Raw genomic sequence first — 12,246 nt, forward strand, 5'->3', positions numbered from 1 at the left:
ACAGGTCACCTGCCACGCGCAGTGATCCCTGCGAGAACTCCGACAGCGCCGACCCCTTCGATGCCTCCACCCCCGCAGTCTCTGCCCGTTCTGCCCAATCTGCCCTGCTACGCCAGGACCTCGCTTCAGAGCCAGACAGGAACACGTCAGGGCTGCTGCCTGCTGCCCCAGGAGCCGAACGGACGTCTCAGTCCAAGAACCTGTGACCACAGCCCTGTGGCTCTGCCAAGCTGGGAAACCGCTCCAGGAAACCCCAATGGGAGGGTGCTGGAGAGTCCTAATTGGATAAGTACAGGGCCCTGAGGACACTCAGCCCACAGCTGTCACCGTCCCTAATCACTTAAAGCCGCTTAACTGCACTGGGCAGCCGAGAAGCAGATGGACCCGGCAGCCAGCTACAGGTCTCAGTCCTCCATACGAATGCCAGACGCAGGGAGATCTAGCTACGCTCCTCCCCCCATATACACCAGCCTGCACCTGCTAGAGGGCCCTGCTCCACCCTGCAGAAGGAGGCCAGGCCCGCCGACGGGGCGGGCAAAGGGGGCAATTGCCCAGGGGCCTGGGCAATTTAAAAGGGCCGGCAGCAGCCAGGAGCCCTTGTCCCTTTTAAATCACTCGGGTGGCTGCAGGGCTCCTAGGTGTGCATGCCTGCTTCGGGCCCAATACTTTGCTTCCCCCCGCCCCATGGGCCAGTGTGATTGGCCAGCAGGGTTGGTCCCGGAAGTGACAGGTCAGTCTTGGAAGTGACGGATTCGTCACTTCCGCCCCAGGCCCCGCAACCCGCTAGGGACAGCTCTGGCCCTGGGTCCCAGAATTGCTGTTGGCAGGCCTGACGGACACAGCGTTTAAGGCCAGAAGGGATTATTACATCACCTAGTCTGACCTCCTGCACATCACAGGTCCCTAAGTTTCACCCAGATACCCCCACACAGAGCCCAAGGACTTGGGTTAGACTAAAGCATTTCAGTCCTCAGGGGCCACAAGCAGAGAGCAGGTGAGACCAAGGTGCCAGCAAAGCCCGAGGCCCCTGCATCAGCAGAGGATTAAGTTGGCTATGCCCCGATGATCCCAGCAGGAGAATCGTGTCCCATGCTGCAGAGGAAGGTGACCCCATCCCACGTGGTCCCTGCCAATCTGAGCTGGGGAAAAATACCTTCCGGACCCCCGCTCTGGTGGCTGGTTTACCCTGAGCAAGACACACTAGCCAGGCATGTGAGAAAGGATTCTCTGCGCCCCCTCAGAACACTGGTCCACCCCGCCCAGTGGCCCCTCTCCAACAGGGGCTCTGCCAGACAGCCCTTGGAGGGGAGAATTCCCATCTGGCTGCATGGCTGGGGCCAGCCTGCGGAGACCCTTGCTCCCATTGGTGAGCACTTACTCATGCAAGGGGTCTCATTGGTTTCAATGGGGCAACGTGTGGCGTAAGGGGCTATTCAGAATGTCTAGCCCCGGTGATCAGTTTAGCCCTGTGCACGTGAGCAAGAATAATCTGCATCCAGCTCCATTTCTAGCCTCAGATTCTTTCAGTCTCCCAAGTCATTAACCCTTTGTTTCATGAATCCTAGTGTCTGCAGGGGCAGAGAAAGAACAGCAGGATCCTGGTCAGGTTACTCAAGGAAGTACACACACACCACTGGGACAACACATCACCCTCCAACAACCCCCCCACCCCCCCTGCAGAGAAATCAGGATTGATACAGGATCCCCAGGCATATGGCACATGAGATGTCAATGGAGGATTCTCACTGAGGAGATGAGAGACTGCTCCCAGATACCTCAGCCACTGTTCTGGTAATGTAGGACTGGGGGTACCAAGTCAGACCATTGGTCCATACGGTCTGGTACCCGGCCTCCAGCAGGGGCTGGGATGAGGGCTAGAGTTAGGAAGAGAAAGTTGAGAAAACATCCTACATCAGGAGTAGGCAACCTATGGTACGCGTGCCGAAGGTGGCACGTGAGCTGATTTTTAGTGGCACGCACACTGCCTGGGTCCTGGCCACCAGTCCAGGGGGACTCTGCATTTTAATTTAAATTTTAAAAACCTTGTTTACTTGACATGCAACAATGGTTTAGTTATATATTATAGACTTATAAAAGAGACCTTCTAAAAACATTAAAATGTGTGACTGGCAGGCGAAACCTTAAATTAGAGTGACTAAATGAAGACTCGGCACAGCACTTCTGAAAGGTTGCCGACTCCTCTCCTACATCATAACGCACCCAACCAGTTGTGCAACACTGAACTCAGGAGGAAATTTTCCTTCAGGACTCTCCAGCCCAGGGCATTAGTTTACTCCCTATGCATGAAGTTAGAGGATTTGGTATAGTGGACTGGTGCACTAGCCTGCCACCTCTGGGCAGCTGCCTGGAGATCCTACACTGGATCTTGGTTCTAATCCTAGCACCCCTAAATGTCATGGAAGCTCAGGGCCATCCATAAGAGATGCAAGTGGAATGAGTTTGTTAGGACTCAGCCCAGCCCCCCATCCATTCACATCACGAACTCGCCTTCCTTCAGAGCAGGGTTGGCCATTGGATGCTGATAGCATTTAGTGGTTGCAGCATGGAACCATGAGATAATGCCATGTACCCGAGAGCTCTAAATCCAGCTCTGGCATTACTCCCTATGTCACCTTTGGCAAGTCATTTTACCTCCAGGCACCTCAGTTTGCCCATATGTAAAATGGGATAATACTTCTCAGATCTACTGTGGTAATTAACTGGTTACTGTCTGCATAGTGCTTTGAAGAGGTACGTTCTCTATAAGGGCAAAATACAACCCTATGTGAGGCCAGTCCCAGATTGGAACAGGAGGAGGTGGTGTGGGTCAGAGCTGAGGTTAATTGGCAGAACTGTGATTGGCCTGGCAAACGATGCTTTAGGTAAGGACAAGCGCAATGACAGAGCCGTGAGAGCTGCCATAGCAGGGGTGATGCAGGCCAGAGCTGAGGTGCAGTGGAAGAGCTGGGTGGGGCTCTAGGACTGGAATAGTGGGAGGAGAGAAGGGCTGCAAGTCACAGTTCGGGTGCATTGGCAGAGCGGTATGGGAATCAAAGACTGGTAATGCAGATTAGAGCTGAGGTGCTCTGTTCAGGTGAGGATCAAGACCTCGAATAGCCAGGGTTGACTGTGTGTTGTGTGAAGAAATACTTCCTTTTGTTTGTTTTAAACCTGCTGCCTATCAGTTTCATGTAGTGACCCCTAGCAGTGATGAGCTGCCAAAATCTTAACCAGTTCCCTATAAAAAGTTCTGATTTAAGAGAGGGGAGCGGGGGAGGGGCCGGGGCAGGGGAAGACATACTCGTGGGGCCGGGGGCCCCTGCAAGGCCTGGGGCAAATTGCCCCACTTGCCCTCTCGGCAGCCCTAGAGCTTGCAGCCCCCTCCCCCCTTACCTTGCCGGCAGCTCAAAGCAGCAGGATGACTCCGGAGCTCAACTTTTTGTTGCCCTTTTCTGAACCTTTTCCAATATCTCTTTTTTGAGATGGGGCGACCAGATCTGCACACAGTATTCAAGATGTGGGCGTATCATGGTTTATATAGAGGCAATGTGATATTTGTCTTATCATCTATCCCTTGCTTAAGGATTCCCCACATTCTGTTTGCTTTTTTGACTGTCGCAGCACATTGAGTGGATGTTTCCAGAGAACTATCCACAATGACTCGGGGAGGGTGCCAAGTGGGGCAATTTGCCCCAAGCCCCACAGCCCCCCCCCCATGAGAATATAGTATTCTGTAATATTGCAACTTTTTTATGGAAGGGCCCCCCAAAATTGCTTTGCCCCAGGCCCCCTGAATCCTCTGGGCAGCCCTGCTCTGAGATCTTTCCTGAGTGGTAACAGCTAATTTCTATGTCTATCCCACGCCTAGTCATGCAGAGCATGCTGCAGGTCAGAGCTGAGGTGCATGGGCAGAGCAGTCTGGGGCTCAAGGCCTCGAACAGCCAGGGGTGCTGTGGGTCTGGATTCAGGTTCATTGGCAAAACGGGATAGGATTCAAAGCCTAGTAATGTAGAGAGTGCTGCAGTCAGACCTGAGGGGCGCTGGCAGCGGTGGAGGAGGAAGCTTGCAGTCAGCCTTCCTACATAATGTCTCTCTCTGGCCAGCGTTATGCCCAAGCACCACATCCTACTAGCAACCTCTCGCTAGACAAACTGGGGCTGGAAATACAAATTCAATCAGGAGCTTTTTCCATTACCTGCAGCCAATCAATAAATACCAACCACTGTAGCTTCCAAACAGGAAAGAGCTGGCGAAGCCACCTGGCTCTCAAGTTTAATGCCATTCCCTCCACTTAAGAGCAGACGCGTCTCGGGCCAGCTCCCAGGTAGTGCAGTTCACGGGCCGACTCAGCACGTTCCTGCTCGTGGGGATTTGCATGGAGTGCAGAGCACGACGCATGCCTGGCAACCCCAAGACTAGCTTGGAGCTGTTCTGAGCAATGTCCCTGGCTCCCAAACACCGCTGCCTACTGTACAGCTCGCTGCCAAATGGAGCCCGTGCTTGGCTCTGACTTCCTGCTTCTGTGCCCACTCAGGATGCTATAAACACGGCATGGTTCCAGATGTTTCCCTCTCCCTCTTTCCTAATTAAATAAGGAGCTTATGGGAGGTTTTTCCACACTGTACTAGATGTTGCTAGCAGGGGCATTTATCATTCAGATTGCAGTAAAATGCACAATTTGCTGGGTGCTTTCCAAGACAAGAGGAAGATGCGGCAGGAGACCCAAAGAAGGAATTATCCAAGGGCTGATTTTCAATGGTAAGATCCAAATTTTCCAAATATTCAGGAGGTGCTGTGTTGGTTTGAGCTCGTCTCTAAAAATAGAGGAGATGAATTTAACATGGTGATAGAAATATGCAGACAGAAAGTGCGGCAGAGATGGGACATAGGGCAAAATCCTCAGCCCTGCTCCGAACTCTGTATACCACATGTAAGGGCTGACGTGGGGTAAAAGGGCACTGAATGCACCAGGAGAGGATTCTCCCACTGTGGAAGATACCTGTCAAACTGTCTTCCAAGGACCCCCTGCAAGCTCCTTGCTATTCCTGGGGGAATTCTGCGCCAAAAAATTGAAAATTCTGCACATATTTTAAAATTCTGCAAAATTCTGTATTTTTTGGTCAAAATAATGCAATATAATCAAGTTGGTTTCAATATTGTGGTAATTTATTTAAGCTACAATACAATGGATGGAGAATGGGAGTGAGGGGCCTGGGAGGAAGTCACCAAACCCCCTTTCTCTAATAGAAAAGAAACTAGTTTTGAACCTTTACTTCTAGGTATTAGTCAAATACATGCAGCCATATGCTCCGTGTTGCATCACAGGCAACTGATGGGCAAGTGAAGGCTGGGGATTGAAACATATGATTTATACTGGCTACTGAGCTTCTCCAAAAAGGTCAGTAGCAAACAGTTCATGGAGAAATTTTTTATAGCAAATTTTCAGTCCAAAAATGTAGACCAGTTGTAATCAGTAAAGCACCATAAGCTTTATAAGGCCATACTGTCCTTTACAAGAAGGCTCCTTTACACCACTCTGGCAATGTAAAAGAGCCATAAAATGTTTACCCCTGTTTTATACTCCTAGGGAATTCACTAAGAACAACGGGAACAGGCAGAATGTGGCAGCCTGCCTGCTTAGTGAAGAGCCTGCCTCACACCTGCCTCCTCGGAAACACCCCAAAGCCCTTCCCTTCCACACCAAGTGAGCTGCAATAGCAAACGAGAGGGACAGAGTCTCTCTCCCTTCACATGCATGACTGCTGCCCCCCCTCCCCCCCAGTGACTTATGTCTATCAGCTGCTCTGGGTGCCCAAACCAACCTGCCTGCATTGCCGGAGAGGGGGTGCATGATCACTCTTGCGGCTTCCCTTTGCTTCCCCATCAGAAGTCATTTTTCTGCAGGGAAGCAAAGAAATCTGCAGGGGCCTTGAATTCTGCACAAGTGCAGTGATGCAGAATTCCCCCAGGAGTACTTTGTGAAGGACGTACTAGGGCATGCAGAAGAGATTCCAGGGGATGTTCACTCAGGGTCCTCTTCAACCCCTGAAGTATCCCAGAATCAGGATGGCACAAAGGTGGGTTAATGTCTTAGCCCCCTCTCCCACTGGGCTCTCAGTTCTTTGCTGTGCCTCTTGGAGGGGCAGCAGAGAATCTCACTCAATGAGAAATTCTTTACACATGTTCCCTCGCTCAACTTCCTATTTCATCCCAGTATGTCCAGTACATACAAAACCCAGTATGAAAAGAATATTAATGTTGGCAAGTCAAGCTCTCAAAAGTTAGGAAATGCCAGAATTAAGGCTGCCCAGTGCCTTGTGTGCATGCATTACGCTACAGCTTTACGGGATCCCCTGCTACCTTTCCCACAGGACCCCTGCCTCATTTAGTGCACAGGCTGGATGATGCTCACTGCGGGGGTAGCTATTCAATCGTTCTTTTTATCATCCTTCAAAGAGTGGCTGCAGGGCCTGTTTAGTGCATACCATCCATACCCTGCACTAAAGATAGAATGATTAACTTCTTAATTATTAATTAGCTTGACGTTGCAACCTTAACATTCTGTTAATGTAGTTTTGTGCAGGTAATTTCTTAGGTTTGCTTTTTTTCCAAAACTGAAAAAAACAAATTCCCTCATGTGGAACTATCAGCAGAAGTCACACCTTGAGAGCCACAGCACAGCCCGCGACCACTTGAACCTATGAGTAGTAGTAGTAGACTGTTATTCTTTAAGTGGACCAGCCGGGCGGGAAGAGAGAAAAGTCACAGCTTTTGCCACTGGGTGCAACAGCTATTTGCTGACAGAAATGGAATGTGGAGCCTCAGAATCCAGGGTTCAATTCCAGGTTCTGGAGGGAAATGTTCTCTGGTGGTTATAGATCCTTCTTTCCTAGTCCCACATTCCTGTGCCATCCCATAGCATATACCCTGCCCACCCATCTCTGCTCCCTTACTCTAGCCACCACCCCCAACCTCTCTGCCTGCTCCCTCCCACAGCATGTCTCTCCCCAGCCCCCACTTCTCCCTACTCTCACCCCATTTCATCTCTTTGTGCCTCTGCATCCCAGCCAGGCAGCTTCTTCTTTCTCATCCCCACTGCCTGGGAGCTAGCAACGGGAGCTTTGAGAGGACAGACAAGTACGGTGCCATGGTTGCCACTGACTGCTTACCCCAGTGGCCCTGGGCTTCAGCCTGCTCAGTGCAGATGGAATTCTTGAGACTTTAGCTGCCAAACTACCAAGTCTCCATTGGATGAACTGCGATTTTTCAGAGGCTTATAACTTGGCCAAATTTGGGCCAGTTTTCACAGGGAAAGCAAAAGGCACATCCCTGGCATGAGGGTGACCTTGCCCTGCTAAATTTCAAGTTCTTGCCACAAAACATGGGGGGTGTGTGTGGAGGGAGGTTGGGCTTCTCAATGAAAGAGTAGCAGTAATTGTTTAACATTAGCTAATAGTGTATTTTTCTCTAACTTTACTCTCAGAAACAGCTGAAACTTTTGGCTGAAACTTTCCAAAAAAGTGTCAGTCCCAAGCAGGCACCTGGTATGGAAAATTTCAGCCCGAATGGTTAAAGTTGAAGAACATTTTGTGCAACTGAAAACAGGGTCTTATAATGGAATGTGTCAGGCAACCTTAAGGCAGTGCTACCTGTTCCTCCTACAATTTACTTTTTTCATCTATCATAATAATGCCTAGCTCTTATACCAGCATTTTTCATCCCTAGATCTCAAAGTGCTTTACCAAGGAGGTCAGTATCATCATCCTCATTTTACTAGAAGGGGAAATGGAGGCACTCCCCCCACAGACCCAATCTAGACAGTGTGACACTGTGTGGACAGAAGAGGGTATTCCCCAACATTAAAGTAAAGTATAAACAGTCATGCATTCTCTCCTCTTTCTTTGGGAGTTAAACCCCTGAACATAGATCATTTAAGCTGAATTTTAACTTTCTTCAACAGTGACCAACATTTTGTTCGTTTTGATGAGGAGGGGAGGGGAGAGGAAAACTGCTGGTTTGTGTTCTGGTTTTATCCTGACAGATTTTTTTGAAGAAGAGTCCACCTAGGGTGCCAACTTTCTAATTGCACAAAACAGAACACCCCTGCCCCAAACCTGAAGCCCCACCCCTTCTCTGAGGTCCCACCCCCATCCCTCTGTTGCTCACCTCACTCAGTTTCACCAGGCTGGAGCAGGGGGTTAGGGCATGGGTGAGGGCTCTGGGGTGGGGGCAGCGGGTTGGGGTGCAGGGTCCCAGCAGCACTTACTGCAGCTCCCATTGGTCACAAGTCCCAGCCAATGGGAGCTGCTGAGCCAGCCTCAGGGGCAATGCACTGAGCCTCCCTGGCTGCCCATGCGCCTAGGGGCCACCTGGACCTGGCAGCCACTTCTGGGAGCCATGTGGCACTAGGGCAGGCAGGGAGCCTACCTTGCCCTGGGCCCCTGCTGGGCCACCGACCGGACTTTTCACAGCCCGATCAGCGGTGCCGACCGGCGCCGCCAGGGTCCCTTTTCGACTGGGTGTTCTGGTGGAAAACCAGCCACCTGGCAACCCTAGGCCCATCAGCTCTTCCAGTCTGGTCTCTGGTATAGCACAAGCCACTGGGGTGACCAGCTGGCAAATGTGAAAAATCCGGACGGGGTGGAGGGGTAATCGGTGCCTAGATAAGAGAAAGCCTCAGATAATGGGACTGTCCTGATTGGTCACCCTACAAGCCACCAGCGCCACCCAGAACCCACGCGCTAAACCCAACAACCAAAATGAGCCCCCAGCTGGTTAACACTTAGCAAAGGAGCTAAGCAGCAGCTGGGGGGGACAGGACACGTGCCCCGCCCCCCGAGAAAGCTCCCGCAGCTCACAGCGCTGCTGGCTCCCGTGAGCTCCAACCCCCGCGCCCCTCCCGCGCCCGGCGCTGCACATGCCCGCAGCTCGCGCCCTCGCGGGCGGACGAGATTTCCGCCAGCGCCGTCAATGGGCGCAGGACCAGCCAACCCCCCCCAGAGCCCGCCCCCGCGGCGCTCCCATTGGCTCCTGCTCCGCTCGCTCACATCCCCTTCCCCATTGGCCAGCCGGGCTCGCCAATCCTCGAATCACCATGGTGACTCCCCCCGGGAGAGCTTCGAATTCCTCTGCACCCCCCACCCCGTCCCCAGCCCCCCTCGCTAGTGTAACCGCAGCCCCCACCCCCGCAGAGCTGGGGCAGCCCCCATCCCCCCCTTGCAGGCACCGACCCCCCCCGCCCCGCCGCCGCGGCTGCAGCAACCACGTCCCTGCCTGTTCCCCCCCCGCAATGCACGGGGGGGGGGGGTTCGCCTTAACTCTGCAGCCCGGAAGAGTTCCCGGCCCGCCCTGCACCCGCGCCGCATGGAGCTCCTGCCACAGGCTGCAGGCCACAGCCGGCTCTGCCCGGGAAACTTTTCCAGGGGGCTGATCCGCTAGGGTGACCCCGCCTTCGGGGCTGCCGCCCCCCGGCTCCAAGGGGTTTCCATCGTATCCAGGGTTTACAGTTGGTTCAGTGGCTCTCAGCTCCCCCACTCCGCTTTAGTCACCCAGCGGCCCCAGTCGGGATCCGAGGCTGTGTCCCAAGTGTGGTCCCCACAGCTAGGCAGCAACAGTCCCGGTCCCGGAGAGGCGGGGGGGACCCAGTAAGCTCCGAAACGCTCCCACCGAGCCCCAGCGGCACTCACCCCCCCTTGCAGCGGGACCGAGCTGGCCGGGAAGCCGAACGTGGAGGAAGCAGCCAGCCCAAACAGCTCCGATTGCTGCGGTGCTGGTGACCTAGTAGAGAGGCATAAGAGAACTTAGTCTCCTCCTCCTCCCAGCTGGTTACAGAGCTGGGGGGCGGGGGAGGGGGAAGGGAAGTGGGAAAGGACTGGCACAGCCCGGACAGAGAGGGGAGGTGGAAGGGCACAAGTTACACACCCGTTCCCCAGGGTGAGCGGGGCCGGAGAGCAGGGAGCGTTGGCAAGGGAGTGATCTGAACTTGGAAAACAGTCCTGGCGGAGAATGGAAATATGCACACAAAGCTTGGATCAGCCGCTGCTTGCTGCAGGGGGGGAAGGGGGCTCTGCGCTAGACTTGGCACCGCAGCCTGTTTGCACTGGCAGCCGTGAGTGCGAGACACTAGTGAGCATCAAAGCGCAAGAATGGGAGCCACAGAGACCCATCCAAGGCCCCCGGGTTTGCTCTGATACTCTGATCAGTCACCTCTCTTCTCCTCACGCCTCCCGGTGTGCAGACTAGCCCTGAACATCAGCAAAGGGCTCTGCACTCAGCCAGAGACTACTGAAAACAGGCTGAGGGCAGCAGCAATTCCCCCCTACAGCAGAACTGAACCAGGCCAATCAATCACAAAAACCCGCACAAGTAAAACTGCAAACCCCAGAGGTTTTGGTGCAAGTACTCAGATTCTGACCACTCCCAAGTTTTTCTGTGCAGGTGTATTTGTGTGTGCACATCTCAGATCTCAGGTTTGGGTTTGGTCTCAGTCTCTTAAAAATAATAATAGTACCTAGAGCTCTTACTTTCATCAGTGGATCTCAAAGCACTTGATAAAGGAAGTTGCTGTTATCACCATTATGAAGATTAGGGCCATTTGCTAAACTCAGATCTGGACCTTTATTCAGATTTTGGGCACCCCTAAAACTCATGGGTGTTTGCATGAGTGGAAATTTGCCCACAACATCAGAGCAAACACCCTATGCTCTAGAAAGTCACCATGGGCTCATCAGTGGCTACAAGTGGTTAGGATAGGGCTGGGCAAGCTTTTTGGCCTGAGGGCCACATTTGAGTACGGAAATTGTGCAGCAGGCCATGAATGCTCACAAAATTGGGGGTTGGGGTGGGGAAGGGGGTGAGGACTCCAGCTGGGGCCAGAAATGAGGCGCTCAGGGTGCAGGAGGGGGCTCTGGTCTCAGGTGCAGGGGGGGTGAGAGCTCCAGTTGGGGGTGCAGCTGGGGATGAGAGGTTTGGGGTGCAGGAAGGGGCTCCAGGCTAGGACAAGGGGTTCAGAGGGCAGAAGGGGGATCAGGGCTGCAGCAGGGAGATGGGACACAGGAGGAGGTCGGGGTGCAGGCTCCAGCAGCTCTTATCTCAAGTAGCTCCTGGAAGCAGCAGCAGCAGGTCCCCCCTTGGCTACAGGAGCTGCAGAGCTGGCACTTGGGGCAGGGGCAGCATGCAGAGCCCCCTGGCTGCCCCTATGTGTGGGAGCCAGAAGGGGGACATGCCACTGCTTCCAGGAGCCAGGGCAGGTACAGAGCAGGGCAAGTCCCAGATCCTACACCCCAGCAGCAGCTCGAGGGCCAGATTAAAAAAAGTCTGACAGGCCAGATGCAGCCCCCAGGCCATAGCTTGCCCACCCCTGGGTTAGGACCCTAGTTTTCCATCACCTCAGAAAGAGGTCACCCCCAGAGCCCTCTTATACCACATGGGACTATTGGTTCAGGGCTACTAGGGGAACATGCTACCTACTCCCTCAAGAAACCAAGACAGCTTCTTACTTCACTGTGGGTTCTACTGAAGGCCACCCCATTCAACACTAGCCAAGCATAGCCTCTGTGATGGGGACATGGCACACACCTTTCACAAGCTCCCCCTTCTGCTCAGGTGTGTCTGCAGTCTCAGTTTATGGTGACCCATCAGTGGTTTCTCAGGCAGTTTTTCAGTGACTCAGCCCTCCAGCCAGGTCACATGGTGTCTGAATGTGAACCAGAGCAAACCCATTCTGGGGTATATAGTCTTTAACTTGTCCCAGTCCTGCTATGGGGCCATACCTCCAGGGCTTCCTCCCTGAAGACACTGTCTTCTTGCAGCCCTCCCTGAACCCACTACTTACTCAATCCCAGCAGCACCTCTTTAGCTCCCCCCAGTCCTTGCCCACACTGGGTTATCCATGGTCCTGCTACTCCATCAGCCAGGAACACAACCCTCTCTCCTCCACCTCCAGGTAGCAACTAACTGCTGGTTTACTCTGAAGCTCCCTTTATATGGTCCTGCTGGGCTCTGATTGGCTGCTCCCTGCACACTCTCTCATTCGCTGCTTCCCTGCAACCACTCTAGTCCCGCTTGGAGGACTTCTCTTCTACTCCTCTCTGAGGCCTCAAGCTGGGGACCTTTGGGCCTAGTCCCTCCATCACAGCCGCTGAGGGATTTGATGAAATCACAGCCCCAGGTAGTAGGGCCGGTTTCAGTACCAGACCCTGGGGAGCTCCAAACACATCCCCAAAGGCTGCCGAGGAAACACGATCC

The 12,246-nt window shown here is 53.4% G+C and overlaps 1 protein-coding gene across 3 annotated transcripts in view; it reads right to left on the reverse strand.

The window, feature by feature from the left end:
• Nucleotides 1-11,938, reverse strand: part of CCDC102A (coiled-coil domain containing 102A) — a 55,661-nt gene extending 43,723 nt beyond the window's left edge. For all 3 annotated transcript variants that reach the window (XM_039503004.1, XM_039503007.1, XM_039503005.1), the window contains exons 1-2: nt 11,834-11,938; nt 9,687-9,777 (exon numbers count right to left, since the gene is read on the reverse strand). The gene's annotated coding sequence lies outside the window, so the exon portion shown is untranslated. The remainder of the gene's footprint in view (nt 1-9,686; nt 9,778-11,833) is intronic.
• Nucleotides 11,939-12,246: the final 308 nt, after the last annotated feature.

This window comes from Mauremys reevesii, linkage group 16 (assembly GCF_016161935.1).
Source record: "Mauremys reevesii isolate NIE-2019 linkage group 16, ASM1616193v1, whole genome shotgun sequence".
Lineage (NCBI taxonomy): Eukaryota > Metazoa > Chordata > Testudines > Geoemydidae > Mauremys > Mauremys reevesii.